General features: G+C 42.4%; 1 protein-coding gene across 7 annotated transcripts in view; it reads left to right on the forward strand.

Moving 5' to 3' along the window:
* Positions 1-12,996, forward strand: part of piezo1 (piezo type mechanosensitive ion channel component 1 (Er blood group)) — a 394,374-nt gene that overhangs the window by 164,686 nt on the left and 216,692 nt on the right. The window lies entirely within an intron of this gene.

A 12,996-nucleotide genomic window follows, 5' to 3' on the forward strand; every position in this document is an offset into this window, starting at 1 on the left:
CATTCAAATCGGGCATCTTCTGCTCTTGCAGCATAATACGACACCAGATGGTTGCGTTGCCCACTAGGCTACCAGGGAAGCTGAAGTGTTTTTCTTTAATTTTAATTACTCGACTTCTCTGTGGTACTCTGTGTGGCCCATTTTAATTAAGTTGATGCACAGACCAAGAATATCCCTTTGAAATGCACTTGGTTCTAAACAATAGAAAAAGTCTGTCAGTGATGGTCACATGCTGTTTCCTCCCTATTTCTTTCAATTTCTGTTAGTTATTTGCTATTAATTAGTTGCGATTATTTTTAAATAATGATTTATGTAGTTGTCTATAGTTCCTTTTGTGCTTATTTTTGCAATAAAGGTTTTAAGGAAGTCTGTTAATTAAAATGAACTCTTGCGATTAACATGTATATTATTTTGGTGGTTAATTTGTTACAACACATGTTGGTGGAAGCTATGCAGAAAGGAGGGAGAAAGATGTGGGCAGGAATGGGATATGGGAAAGAAAGCCTGCTGGAGGAGGCAGCCGGGTGAGGGCAAGGAGGAGAATGGGAAAGTCTGAGCCATTTGGAAGCAAGTCTCAGGGTCAGACAGGATGCCATCCACTCAGTCACACCCAATATTGTACTCTGGGACGAACTACTTTACCAAAGGCTGGGAATGACTTGAATATTAACTTTCCATGACTTTTCCTCTAGTTTTCAGGGGTTGCTACATACAGTTGGACTGGGCTATGGAGAGGAAAAGTAACCAGGGTTCCTGCTCCTGCTCACTCACTATTGGTAATTCCTACTGCGGCAGATCAATTGCAATGCCGTCTGTGGTCAAATATCTTGCTGAAATTTATTGTTGCGCCTCACACATGGAAGAAAACTGTAGTTGTCACTGAGGAACAATACTCCAGCCAAGAGTCAACGCCTTGGGAAGGGGAGAAGATTGCAGAGAAAATAAAAACGAATAAATTACAGTCATAGTCGTAGGGTCTTTGAGAGTACAGAAGAAGGCCATTCAGCCCATCGAGTCCATGCATCTCTCCACAGAGGTATGCAGTCAGTCCCATTCCTAGTCCCAGCTAATAAATTATGTGTAACTATTTTGGTAGAAACCTTCATGGAAACTATGATCTGCAAAATACACTTCCTGTTTTGTTTTCTGCATCTGGCACTTACACATACTATCCCACACAATAACCCTATTTACACAAGAACATTGTGTAACAATAAACTATGCTGACTCAATGAATTATGCCCTTTTAGCATTATGCTTTAGTAACATCACTTGATTGCTGTTATGTCGAAACAGCCTTATTTATTCTGTGCAGTGATTCACCAACACTTGGACAACTGTGCATTTAAACAAGATTTGTGCCTGTACAGTTGCTTTGTTGTCAATAAAAGAACTGTGCATCAGCTGTGGCTCAGTGGCAGCACTCTCGCCTCTCAATCAGCAGATCATGGGTTCAGACCCACTCCACAGACTTGAGCACATAGTCTAGGTTGATACTGCAGTGCTGCTCTAACTGAGGTGCTGTCTTTGAAATGAGACACTAAATCGAGGCTCCATCTGCCCTCTCTGATGGATGTAAAAGTTTGCATGACTTTTTTTTGAAGAAAACTGGGGGAGTTCTCATTTATATTTTATATAAGTTTTCCCTGTTGTCAACATAGTGATGTTTCCCCACAAATATCAAATTGGGCTGTTTGGAGTTCTTTTGATGACACATAAACTCTCCTCTAATACTACTGACAAGGTTATAAGTCTGGTATGTTGTGTACACTTCCTGTACGTGTCAAACATATTTCCTTTAACACTTTCCTTCTCAGTCTCTTCTGTCTTACTATGAGGAAACCCATGGGAGATTACTGTGAGGTAACATACAGCACAACACTTGCAGGAAGTGCAAACAATGTGCAAGGCTTAATCTATTAGCAGCATCAGTTGAGAGAGTTTTCATGCAAACTCAGTTCTCAAAGGAATGTTAGACAACCTGCGTTATGTTGACAACAGGAAAAACCTCAAACTGCTTAAGCTTTTGTAGTGTGATTGGGTTTGTTCTTTACTTTCGTTTATAAAGATCATTACAATATAATGGTTAAAGTGATTTTAAAAACAAATTCTTTGGGATGTGGGCATTGCTGGCAAGGCTGTCATTTATTGCCCATTCATCGTTCTCCTTGATAAGGTGGTGGTGGACTGCTGCCTTAAGTTACTGCAACCCATGTGGTGAAGATGCTCTCCGTGCCATTAAGTAGAAAGTTCCAGGATCTTGACCTAGCAACAATGAACTAACGACAATAGATGTCCAAGTTGGGATGGTGTGCAACTAGGGTTGCCAACTCTGTTTGGATGTATTTCTCGAGGTTTCTACACCTCCCATCTCCAATTACCCTCCCCAGTCAAACAGCCCACCTCCAATATTTTTATAACTAATAAACAAAAGCGTGCAAAGAAAATGAAAAAAAGACACACAATCTTTTAATGTATCACTGATTTTTCTCCTGGGTTGCTCACAGCCATGCCCAGGAAATTAATCTTTAGTTCACCAAAGAAAGGACATACTTGCCTTGGAGGAAGTGCAGCACTAGACTGATTCCCAGGATGAGAGCCTTGTCTTATGAGGAGAGATTGAGTCACCTAGACCTATATTTCCTAGAATTTAGAAGGATGAGAGGTGATTTAATTGAAACATGCAAAATTCTTAAGGATCATGATAGGGTAGATGCAGAGAGGATGTTTTCCCTAGCTAGGGAGTCTGGAACTTCACAATCTCAGAATAAGGGGTCGGCCATTTCAGACAAAGATGAACAGAAATTTCTTGATTCGAAGGGTTGTGGAACTTTAGAATTCTCAACCGCAGAGTGCTGTGGATGCTCAGTTTTTGAGTATATTCAAGAGAGATAGATTTTTGGGTATTAAGAGATATTGGATAGTGCGAAAAGATGACTAAGTAAAACATCAGCCATGACCGTATTGAATGACAGAGGGTCAAATGGCCTATACCTGCTCCTATTTCTTATACTCTGATATAAAAGCAAAATACTGCGGATGCTGGAAATCTGAAATAAAAACAAGAAATGCTGGAATCACTCAGCAGGTCTGGCAGCATCTGTGAAAAGAGAAGCAGAGTTAACGTTTCGGGTCAGTGACCCTTATTCAGAACTGATAAATATTAGAAAAGTCACAGGTTATAAGCAAGTGAGGTGGGGGTGGGGCAAGAGATAACAAAGGAGGTGTAGATTGGACAAGGCCACATAGCTGACCAAAAGGTCATGGAGCAAAGGTAAACAATATGTTAATGGTGTGTTGAAAGACAAAGATTAGGTGTTAACGGACTGAATATTGAACAGCAGCAAGTGCAAACCTGAAAAAAAACAGTGGGTAAGCAAACTGAACAAACTAAGATGAAATGAAATAAATGCAAAAAAAAGATTGTAAAAAAGAAAAAATAACTAAAAATGAAAGTAAAATGGGGGGCTGTCATGCTCTGAAATTATTGAACTCAATGTTCAGTCCGACAGGCTGTAGTGTGCCTAATCGGTAGATGAGATGCTGTTCCTCGAGCTTGCGTTGATGTTCACTGTAACACTGCAGCAATCCCAGGACAGAGATGTGAGCATGAGAGCAGGGGGGAAGTGTTGAAATGGCAAGCAACCGGAAGCTCAGGGTCCTGCTTGCGGACTGAGCGGAGATGTTCCGCAAAGCGGTCACCCAGTCTGCGCTTGGTCTCCCCAATGTAGAGGAGACCACATTGTGAGCAGCGAATACAGTATACTACATTGAAAGAAGTACAAGTAAATCGCTGCTTCACCTGAAAGGAGTGTTTGGGGCCTAGGATAGTGAGGAGAGAAGAGGTAAATGGGCAGGTATTACACCTCCTGCGATTGCAGGGGAAGGTGCCATGCGACGGGGACGAGGTGGTGGGGGTAATGGAGGAGTGGACCAGGGTGTCGCGGAGGGAACGATCCCTTCGGAATGTTGACAGGGGAAGGGAGGGGAAGATGCGACTGGTAGTGGCATCACGCTGGAGGTGGCGGAAATGGCGGAGGATGATCCTTTGGATATGGAGGCTGATGGGGTGAAAGGTGAGGACAAGGGGAACCCTGTCACCGTTATGGGAGGGGTGAGGGTAGAGGTGCGGGAAATGGGCCGGACACTGTTGAGGGCACTGTCAACCACAGTGGGGGGAAATCCTCGGTTGAGGAAAAAGGAGGTCATATCAGAAGCACCATCATGGAAGATAGCATCATCAGAGCAGATGCGTCGGAGACGGAGAAACTGGGAGAATGGAATGGAGTCCTTACAGGAGGTAGGGTGTGAAGAAGTGTAGTCGAGGTAGCTGTGGGAGTCGGTGGGCTTATAATGGATATTAGTGGACAACCTATCCCCAGAGATGGAGACAGAGAAGTCGAGGAAGGGAAGGGAAGTGCCAGAGATGGACCATGTAAAGGTGAGAGAAGGGTGGAAATTGGAAGCAAAGTCTTATACTCTGATATGTTCTGAAGACTCTAGGACATTCCTAGAGGATTGGCAACTCTATGTATGACTTCGAGGGGAACCTGAAGGTGATGGAGTTCCCACACACCTGCAGCTATTAGATGTTTCAACTAGTTTAACAATAGCTTCTTCTTACTCTATATTTATTCTATGTCTGCATGTTTTGCAAGGCAATTTACAAGACAATGCTGCTCCTTTTAAGTAGTGTGTACTTTTGTTTACACAACTGAGTGCTTATCTGTATCCTATTTATTTTGGAAAATGATCAAGTAAAATGATCAGATGTGTGGAACTATTTGGCCCATTTTAACCGAATGTGCTGTGTATAGTTATGCTGAAATGCTTTTTGCAGCTCTGAGTGTTGGTTGATATAAAGTAATGTTTGTGTTTTACTTTATTCTTCAGTAATATTTAAATTGCTGCACAAATAATGTTGCGGGGATTGTTACCAATGTTGATGGCCAGATATAATGCTCTTAACATTATGAAAGTTTAGTTCATGAAAGATTTTTTTGAAAACTGAGGAAAGGGTAAGATTGTAGCAATAATTTGAAGGAGAGTAAATTAGAGAAATTATTTTATCAGTGTTGTATATAAATAGTACAAAACCCAAGAATAGTGTTTCCTTACTAGCTGCATCGAGAGAGAAAATGTCATTTAGCTTAGTTGGGTAGAAGGTGGTGAAATTTGAGTAAAACTGTGAAGAAATAAAAAGATTGACTCAGTAATTGGAAATCCAGACTCCAAATGAATTTGTTAGCCTGTAGTTATTTATCAGGTAAGACCAAATAAGTATTTGCGCTCAAGAGCCTGTAAGTTATTTTATCTGACTGTTGTCAGCTCTGTTTTACTTTATCTGAATTACTTATGTTATCCATTATTCTCAAATCAACTGTTTAACTTTTTAAACAATATTTTTCTTTGTGGGTTTAGTCACTCATAGAATCCAGTAAAAACATGTTTTAATAATCAGATTCTGATTGGATACCATGATACTGATTGGTGCCAAATCCCAATTGGGATTTAATTTGGGACTCTTTGTTTTCCCCATCTTGAGGAATAGATTTGAAAACTTAAGGAAAAGATCATTGATTTGACATCCTTCAGATGTCTCAATTTTTATTTAAGTTGCATCTGAATTTTACCACATTTCCAAACTTACATGTTTTTGAAATTAACTGAGTATTTAAAGAAAAGGTAGTAAAATTTATTTATTTGGAATACAGATGTGCAAGTGATAGAATGATGGGTAGTTTATTTGTTATAACTTTGCATTGCAAGCTCGTAAACAAGTACACAAAGATTTATCAACAGTTTCTGTGAAGATGGTGGCCTTGTAAGATGATTACTGAAATTGTAAGAAAATGTAAAGACGATGATTTTGCTTTTCTGTCTTCAACTACTGAGTGGAAGATTCAGGATAATATAATAGGAGTATATTTGTATTATATTGCAGTGGTAGATTTTGTGGCTCCTTTTAACCTTTTTGGATGGGGGCGGTCATCTTATTATCTGTCTATATTCTAGATATTCCTTCAGAGGCAGTCGTATCTCCAAGGGCTGCAGTTAAATGTAAGCAAAAAAGCACAGCTGCTGCTGACACATTGAGGCTTACCTCTCGAGCACAGATTCTGTTGTTTGGACTGATTGGGGATGGGGAGAGAATTCCAGCTCTTAAAATCTTCCAAGGCAATTGCATCTGCCACATATTGCACAATTTCAACTTCCAGAGAGAAGTAACCATAGAATAAGAGGATTAAGAGGTGAAGCATCAATCCTTGATAGAGGAGGTGTTGAAAGAAGAAATGAGGAAGAACCTGCATTTATATAGCACCTTTCATGGCTTCAGGATGTCCCAAAGTTCTTCACAACCAGTAAAGTACTTTTGAAGGGTAGTTTTATTGTATTGTAGGGTAACAGCCAGGTTGTACCCAGCAAAAGCCCACAAACAGCAATGAGATAAATGTCGAGCTAATCTGTTTTTGGTGGTGTTGATTTGAGGGATGAATGATGACTAAGACACTGGTAGATCTCCCCTACTGTGCTTCGAATAGTGCCATGGGATCTTTTACGTTCAGCCAAGTGGGCAGGTGGGGCTTCGGTTTAATGTCTTATCTGAATGACTTCACCTCTGATAGTGCAGCTCTGCCTCATTATTACACTGTGTTGTGTCAGCCTAGATTACATGCTCAAGCCTCTGGAGTGGGACATTTTTTTACTCTTTTCACAGTATTTGGGCATCTCTGGCCAGGCCAGCATTTACTGCCCATCCCTAATTGCCCTTGAGAAAGTGGTGGTGAGCTGCCTTGTTGAACTGCTGCAATCCATGTGGGATAGGTACACCAACAGTGCTGTTTGGAAGGGAGTTCCAGGATTTTGACCCAGCAACAATAAAGAAACAGCAAGTCAGGATGGTGTGTTGCTTGGTGGGGAACTTGCAGGTGGCGGTGTTCTCATGCATCTGCTGCCCTTGTCCTTCTAGGTGATAGAGATTGTGGGTTTGAACCTATGATCTGCCTCGGAGGTGAAAACATTATCGCTGAGCCAAGGCTGAAATATTTGAAGGAAACATGCAGCCAGGGGAACTTGAGCATCAAACATCGATCGACAAGACTTTCACCTCGGTCTGAAATTCTATACCAGCATGAACAAGTCGATACTACTGAGCACATTACAGTGGCCCTAAGAATACCCATAAAGATAAAAAAAAACATTCATGCAATGTTTATATATATTTATGTAACACCAGTACAATTTCGAGAGAAAAGATAAACTAACAATGCTAACTAACTTGGCTGAACGTATAAGATCCCTGGCACTATTTGAAGCACAGCAGGGAGTTCTCCCAGAGTCTTAGCCGTCATTTATCCCTCAAATGAACATCACGAAAAACCACCTCGACATTTATCTCGTTGCTTTTGGCCATCTTTTGCCTTCTGCAGGTGGGAGGGAGTGGCAGTCTATGCTGTTGACTTCTCTATCACTACTGTCAATGATCCTATAGTGGTTTGACAATGTTGTGTTTGGACAATGGTAGTTATGTTTGAGTTTAAGGTTAAAGTTTCAGAAGTTCTCATTGTAGCCTCTTCAACTATTGAGAATTTTTTCATGAAAGGTCAAGGATTAAATTGAAGAAATAATAATGGGTTTTAATTCTAATAATATACTTGCATTTGTATCACATCTCATTGAAATTGCTTTGCATAATGAGTGTTGTATAGTCACCAGATCTTTTGTCATGAAGCAGTGTTTGAAACAAGTATTTGTGAATTATCAGGATGTTTGCATTATATAAGTTTCCTAAAAGGAAACAGATCTGAAGTGTATAAACCTAACATGATGGGATGTCACAGCACATCAGTCGTAAAAGAGAAATAAAGCCTAACCTTTTGGATGTTACCCTTTGTGAGAACTGGAGGAGAGGATATGACCCTTCATGAGAACTAGAAGGCTATGTTATATTGATGGAGAGTCCTGTTAGCAGAGGAATGTTTGATTTGTTTTGCAAAGAAATTTTCAATGCTGGTTGGAGGCATTCCTGAGTAAATAATCATGGGGTATTCTGACCAGATGACATCTGATCACTAGACTTCCACAAATGTTATTGCTTTACATTTAGTTGAGTATCTTTATTTGTGGTTTTGCGGCACCAACCGTAGTGTGACAAGTTCCAGGAGCCAGGAGGTGACCCATGAGCAGATGAAGCAGGAAAAACAAGGGCAGGGAAGCCAAAGATGGGGGAATGACTGGCAGAGGGGAAACCAGAGGTGGGAGGAACTTTGATACTATCAACAATTAATGGTAACTCACTAACATCGCACTGATAACTAATAGTAATACTGCAACACTTATTCCGCTCATTACCAACAGTATTGCAATAAGTCTATTTGTAACTGGTTGTAATAGTTGTGAAGCCTGATATCCTACCTCTAACTAGTAGTAATTCTATAACCGGGTAATATTCACCCTGAATCCATTTGCATTGTGCAAGCTGTGGTCAGGTTCTCTAGTCAATGCTACTTTAAATAGGCTCAGTCTCACTCCCTATCTCTTTGAGTTTGATTTGAACTCAGATTCTGTATGAAGATGATGACACTGAAATAGAAACCTCAATCAGAGCAGATCTGTACTTGGATTTCATACCTCAAAACCGGCTGACATTAGCCGACCTGAGCCAAACCAAGAGATTGCAGAAAGGGCGGCAGACTCAGTATTTGGGCACTTCTTAAAGGACACATGTCCTAAACTCAGCTCAGCATCAACGTTTCTAAACCATTGCCTGGGTATGTACTCCATAAAGGAGAGTCTTCATAAAGCATTAGAAATTACAAGAAAATATGAGGCCATTTAGCCCCCGATGTCTGTGCCATGTGGCACTCTCCTGTAATTCCATTCCCACAGATCCTTTGGATTCAGGGGACAAGTAGCAGAATGGATAGCAAACTGGCTACAAAACAGAAAACAGACAGTAGGGGTTAAAGGTAGTTACTCGGTTTGATGTGAGGTAGGAAATGGAGTTCCACAAGAATCAGTGCTGGGACTACTGTTGTCCATAATTCACATTAACAAGTTGAATGCTGGAATCAGAAGTACAATTTCAAAATTTGCAGATTGAGGGGTGTAGTTAACACAGAGGAGGACTGCAACAAAATGCAGAAAGACATTAATAAACTTGCAGAATGAGTGTGTAATTGGCAAATGAAATTCAATATAGCTAAGTGCAGGGTAATACCTTATGGTAAGAAAACTAAGGAGGCCACATACTCCTCGGAAGTGTCCAAATGGGGTTGAGGATATATTGATGGAGTTCGATTAAGAGGGGTGGGTGGAGGCCTAAGTGGATCATAAACACCAGCAGAGATCTGTTGGGCCAAATGGTCTAATTCTGTGCTGGAAAAGCTTTGTAATACTTCGTGATATTCCACCTTTTCAAATATTTATACCTTTCTATTGAAAATGATGTTTCCGTTTCTACCTCAATATCTACATGTGATGAAGGATCTCATGCTCTAATGGTGCTCAGTTCAGTAACTTTCCTCCTCTCCTCTCCATTGCTTCATCCAGGGAGAACGTTGCTATCTGACTCTGCCACATTTGTTCACCAATGGAAACTATTTTAACCCCCAAAAGCAGGTAGTTTTGGGTCAGGTGGGATGTTAATAATTTTTAAATCACAAGTGCAAACTCAATCCATCTTGAACCTGTCCACGTCTGGTTTTAATGCAGGGAGAGTGGCCAACTGTCTCTCGGGAAGCAGATGGCTCATTTAAATATTTTATATCTCTTTCCAGCTTTAACGCTAGCTGCCTGCATTTCCCGGGCCTTGGGAAACTGGGCAGCTAAAGGGAGGCCAGGACTGCTGCATCGAAGAGGCAAGTGCCTTTCCAGCACTTATTGTTGGAGCATCCCCGTCCAACCCCTCCCCCGACCTGCAATTGCTGAGACCCGCTCTTTTTTTCCCTCAGATTCCCCCTCTCGCCATTCCCTCAGTCTCCCTCACTCCCCAGTCTTCCCCTCTCCCCATGCCCCCTGTCTCCCTCTCTCCCCCATGCCCCCTGTCTCCCTCTCTCCCCCATGCCCCCTGTCTCCCTCTCTCCCCCATGCCCCCTGTCTCCCTCTCTCCCCCATGCCCCCTGTCTCCCTCTCTCCCCCATGCCCCCTGTCTCCCTCTCTCCCCCATGCCCCCTGTCTCCCTCTCTCCCCCATGCCCCCTGTCTCCCTCTCTCCCTCATGCCCCCTGTCTCCCTCTCTCCCTCATGCCCCCTGTCTCCCTCTCTCCCTCATGCCCCCTGTCTCCCTCTCTCCCCCATGCCCCCTGTCTCCCTCTCTCCCCCATGCCCCCTGTCTCCCTCTCTCCCCCATGCCCCCTGTCTCCCTCTCTCCCCCATGCCCCCTGTCTCCCTCTCTCCCCCATGCCCCCTGTCTCCCTCTCTCTCTCCATTCTCAGTCTCTCCCCATTCCACCATCCCTCCCCGCCATCCTCCAGTTGTGGGTCATGGCTGTGTGGTGATGGACAGGTACCGACACCTACACGGAGGCTTCTCTCCAGTGGCATCACGAAGCAGCAGGAAACTTAAGCACCAAGGTCTCGCAGGTGGCTAGAGGCAAAACCCAGGAAATTCACACTTTTTCCTGGAGCATTCTGGGAAATACAGGAGGCTTGGCAATCCCATACTGGAGTGGTAGAGAGATATGTTGCTGGATGGCATGTCGTAGTAATACTGGTTTTGCTGAATATAAGTACATTTCTCATTTGACCTGGGATGGTGGTCAGAAAACACAATTGTCCTCAGCGAAGTGGAAATTCCTTTAAGCATGTTTTGGGACTGAAATGGGCATCGTACAGAGTGCATGTCCCAACCAGCATGCCTGTGGATGGCCCAAAATTGGACCTTTGATCTCTTTTAACATTATTTGGCCAAGCTTCAGCTGATGCCTGCCAAGCCTCCACAAGTAGCTTGGTTGCTTTATAAAGATGGATGTGTAGCTCCTTGCCTCTCCGGCAGCAGATCAATGTTACGTCCCAGCTGGGAGGGAAGGAGAACCAGAGAAGACCAATTCTGGCAAGGGAACAGCTCAGGAGTGCTGTGGAGCTGGCTACACAAAATTTACCTTTTGGTGGCTGGGCTGCACCCACATTTGGAAAACCTGAGTAGAGCAGACCTCTGCCCAGGGCAGCCCAGTTACCCATAGGGGATCTAAACAAGTGTTAGTCCCTTCACTCACACATGAAAGGAGCCTAATGCCTATTTGTGGACACCTGAAAAATGATCCGAACCAATATTGAATCGAATGTTTTTCAGGTGTGCATTGTGTTCAGGATGTTGTTCCCTGAAATTAGCCCTTAATGTGCCCATTTTATGTCTATGAAATGCATGCAATCAGATCCAACTTCTACCTCAGTGTCTCTTGGCCACTGAAAGGGAAAATCAACCACTATTTCCATTCTGATCAATATTCAGTGACTTACTTTTGGAAATTTGCATGGTTGTGTCAGGTGAGAACAAATTAGGCTTGACTGCAAATCTCCCTCACAACTGAATAACCAAACAACGCTTAACATCTTTGCTCAGCCATTAGAATAATCACTTGCATAAGTTCCAAAGGACTTCAGAACCTATTAACCTTACCCAGGAAGGAGGAGAAAATTGTAAAGGAAAATACCACCAATTACAGAAGTGGAAATATATAATCAGATGTGATTGATTTTGATACTTGAGACTTGTGAAAGGTTAATTTAAATTGAATAAGATGATTGATTTGTGTATAAATGTGGAACTTTCCATTAGGTGTGTACTCCACTAATATTACCAATTTAATTTGATACCAATTCAATATTTGCCTTGGGCTATAAATTAGTCTTGATTTAGAGAAGGAATACATTGGTTTGTTGTGAAAGTTGGAAAAAGTGATCTGACTCTGACTCAGATGCTGAAGGAAATGCTAAGCCCCAGCTGGTCAGTTCTAGTGTGAGATAACAGCAATTCCTCTGAACATAGGGCGGCACAGTGGCGCAGTGGTTAGCACCGCAGCCTCACAGCTCCAGGGACCCGGGTTCAATTCCGGGTACTGCCTGTGTGGAGTTTGCAAGTTCTCCCTGTGTCTGTGTGGGTTTTCTCCGGTTTCCTCCCACAAGCCAAAAGACTTGCAGGTTGATAGGTAAATTGGCCATTATAAATTGTCACTAGTATAGGTAGGTGGTAGGGAAATATAGGGACAGGTGGGGATGTTTAGTGTAGGATTAGTATAAATGGGTGGTTGATGTTCGGCACAGACTCGGTGGGCCGAAGGGCCTGTTTCAGTGCTGTATCTCTTATAATAAAAAAAAACCCTTGCAATGTTTTCTCATTAATAAAACACATTTTGGTGCATCAGGTGACATTTTAATTCTCAGCACATTTGGATGAATGTCATTGAGACTGCTGAATGATGAGTTATTTTGTGCTGTAGTTTTCATTTCACTGAATAGAAATGACATTGATGAAATCAAGATAGTCATTGGAGCGGACACAAGGGATTTAATTCCACCAAGTCTACTTAATCCACCGGCAATACGTCATCATGCTCAACAGGGAATACCTGCCAGTAGCAGTCAATGGCCAGGATTTCCTCTTTGCCTTTAAGATTGAGTCATTTTGTGCAGCTTCCTCAGCTCCACTTCTTTTCTTCCCTCTGCCTCTGACCACCTTGCAGCTCCTCGTTCACTGCAACTTCTCTGCATCTCTCCTTGCCACCCCTTTCTAATCTCATCTCTTTATCCCTTTATCTCCTTCCCACCCGTTCCCCATGTCTTCCTTAACTCTCCTCTGAGGCTAAGTCTGTACTCATTTCTTGCTCCGCGTAGCACCTCAGAAGATTTTCCACTTTAAAGGCACCAGGGAAATGTAAATTGTTGCTGTTGTACCAATGCAGTAATTAATTTAGTTTTCCTCTACTAAACTGGATGATTAAACATTTTAACCTTCTGCGAATGAATGTTTGTGAATCCATTTTAAGAGAAGTGGGAAT

The sequence above is a fragment of the Heterodontus francisci genome, chromosome 17, assembly GCF_036365525.1.
Source record: "Heterodontus francisci isolate sHetFra1 chromosome 17, sHetFra1.hap1, whole genome shotgun sequence".
NCBI classification, from domain to species: domain Eukaryota; kingdom Metazoa; phylum Chordata; class Chondrichthyes; order Heterodontiformes; family Heterodontidae; genus Heterodontus; species Heterodontus francisci.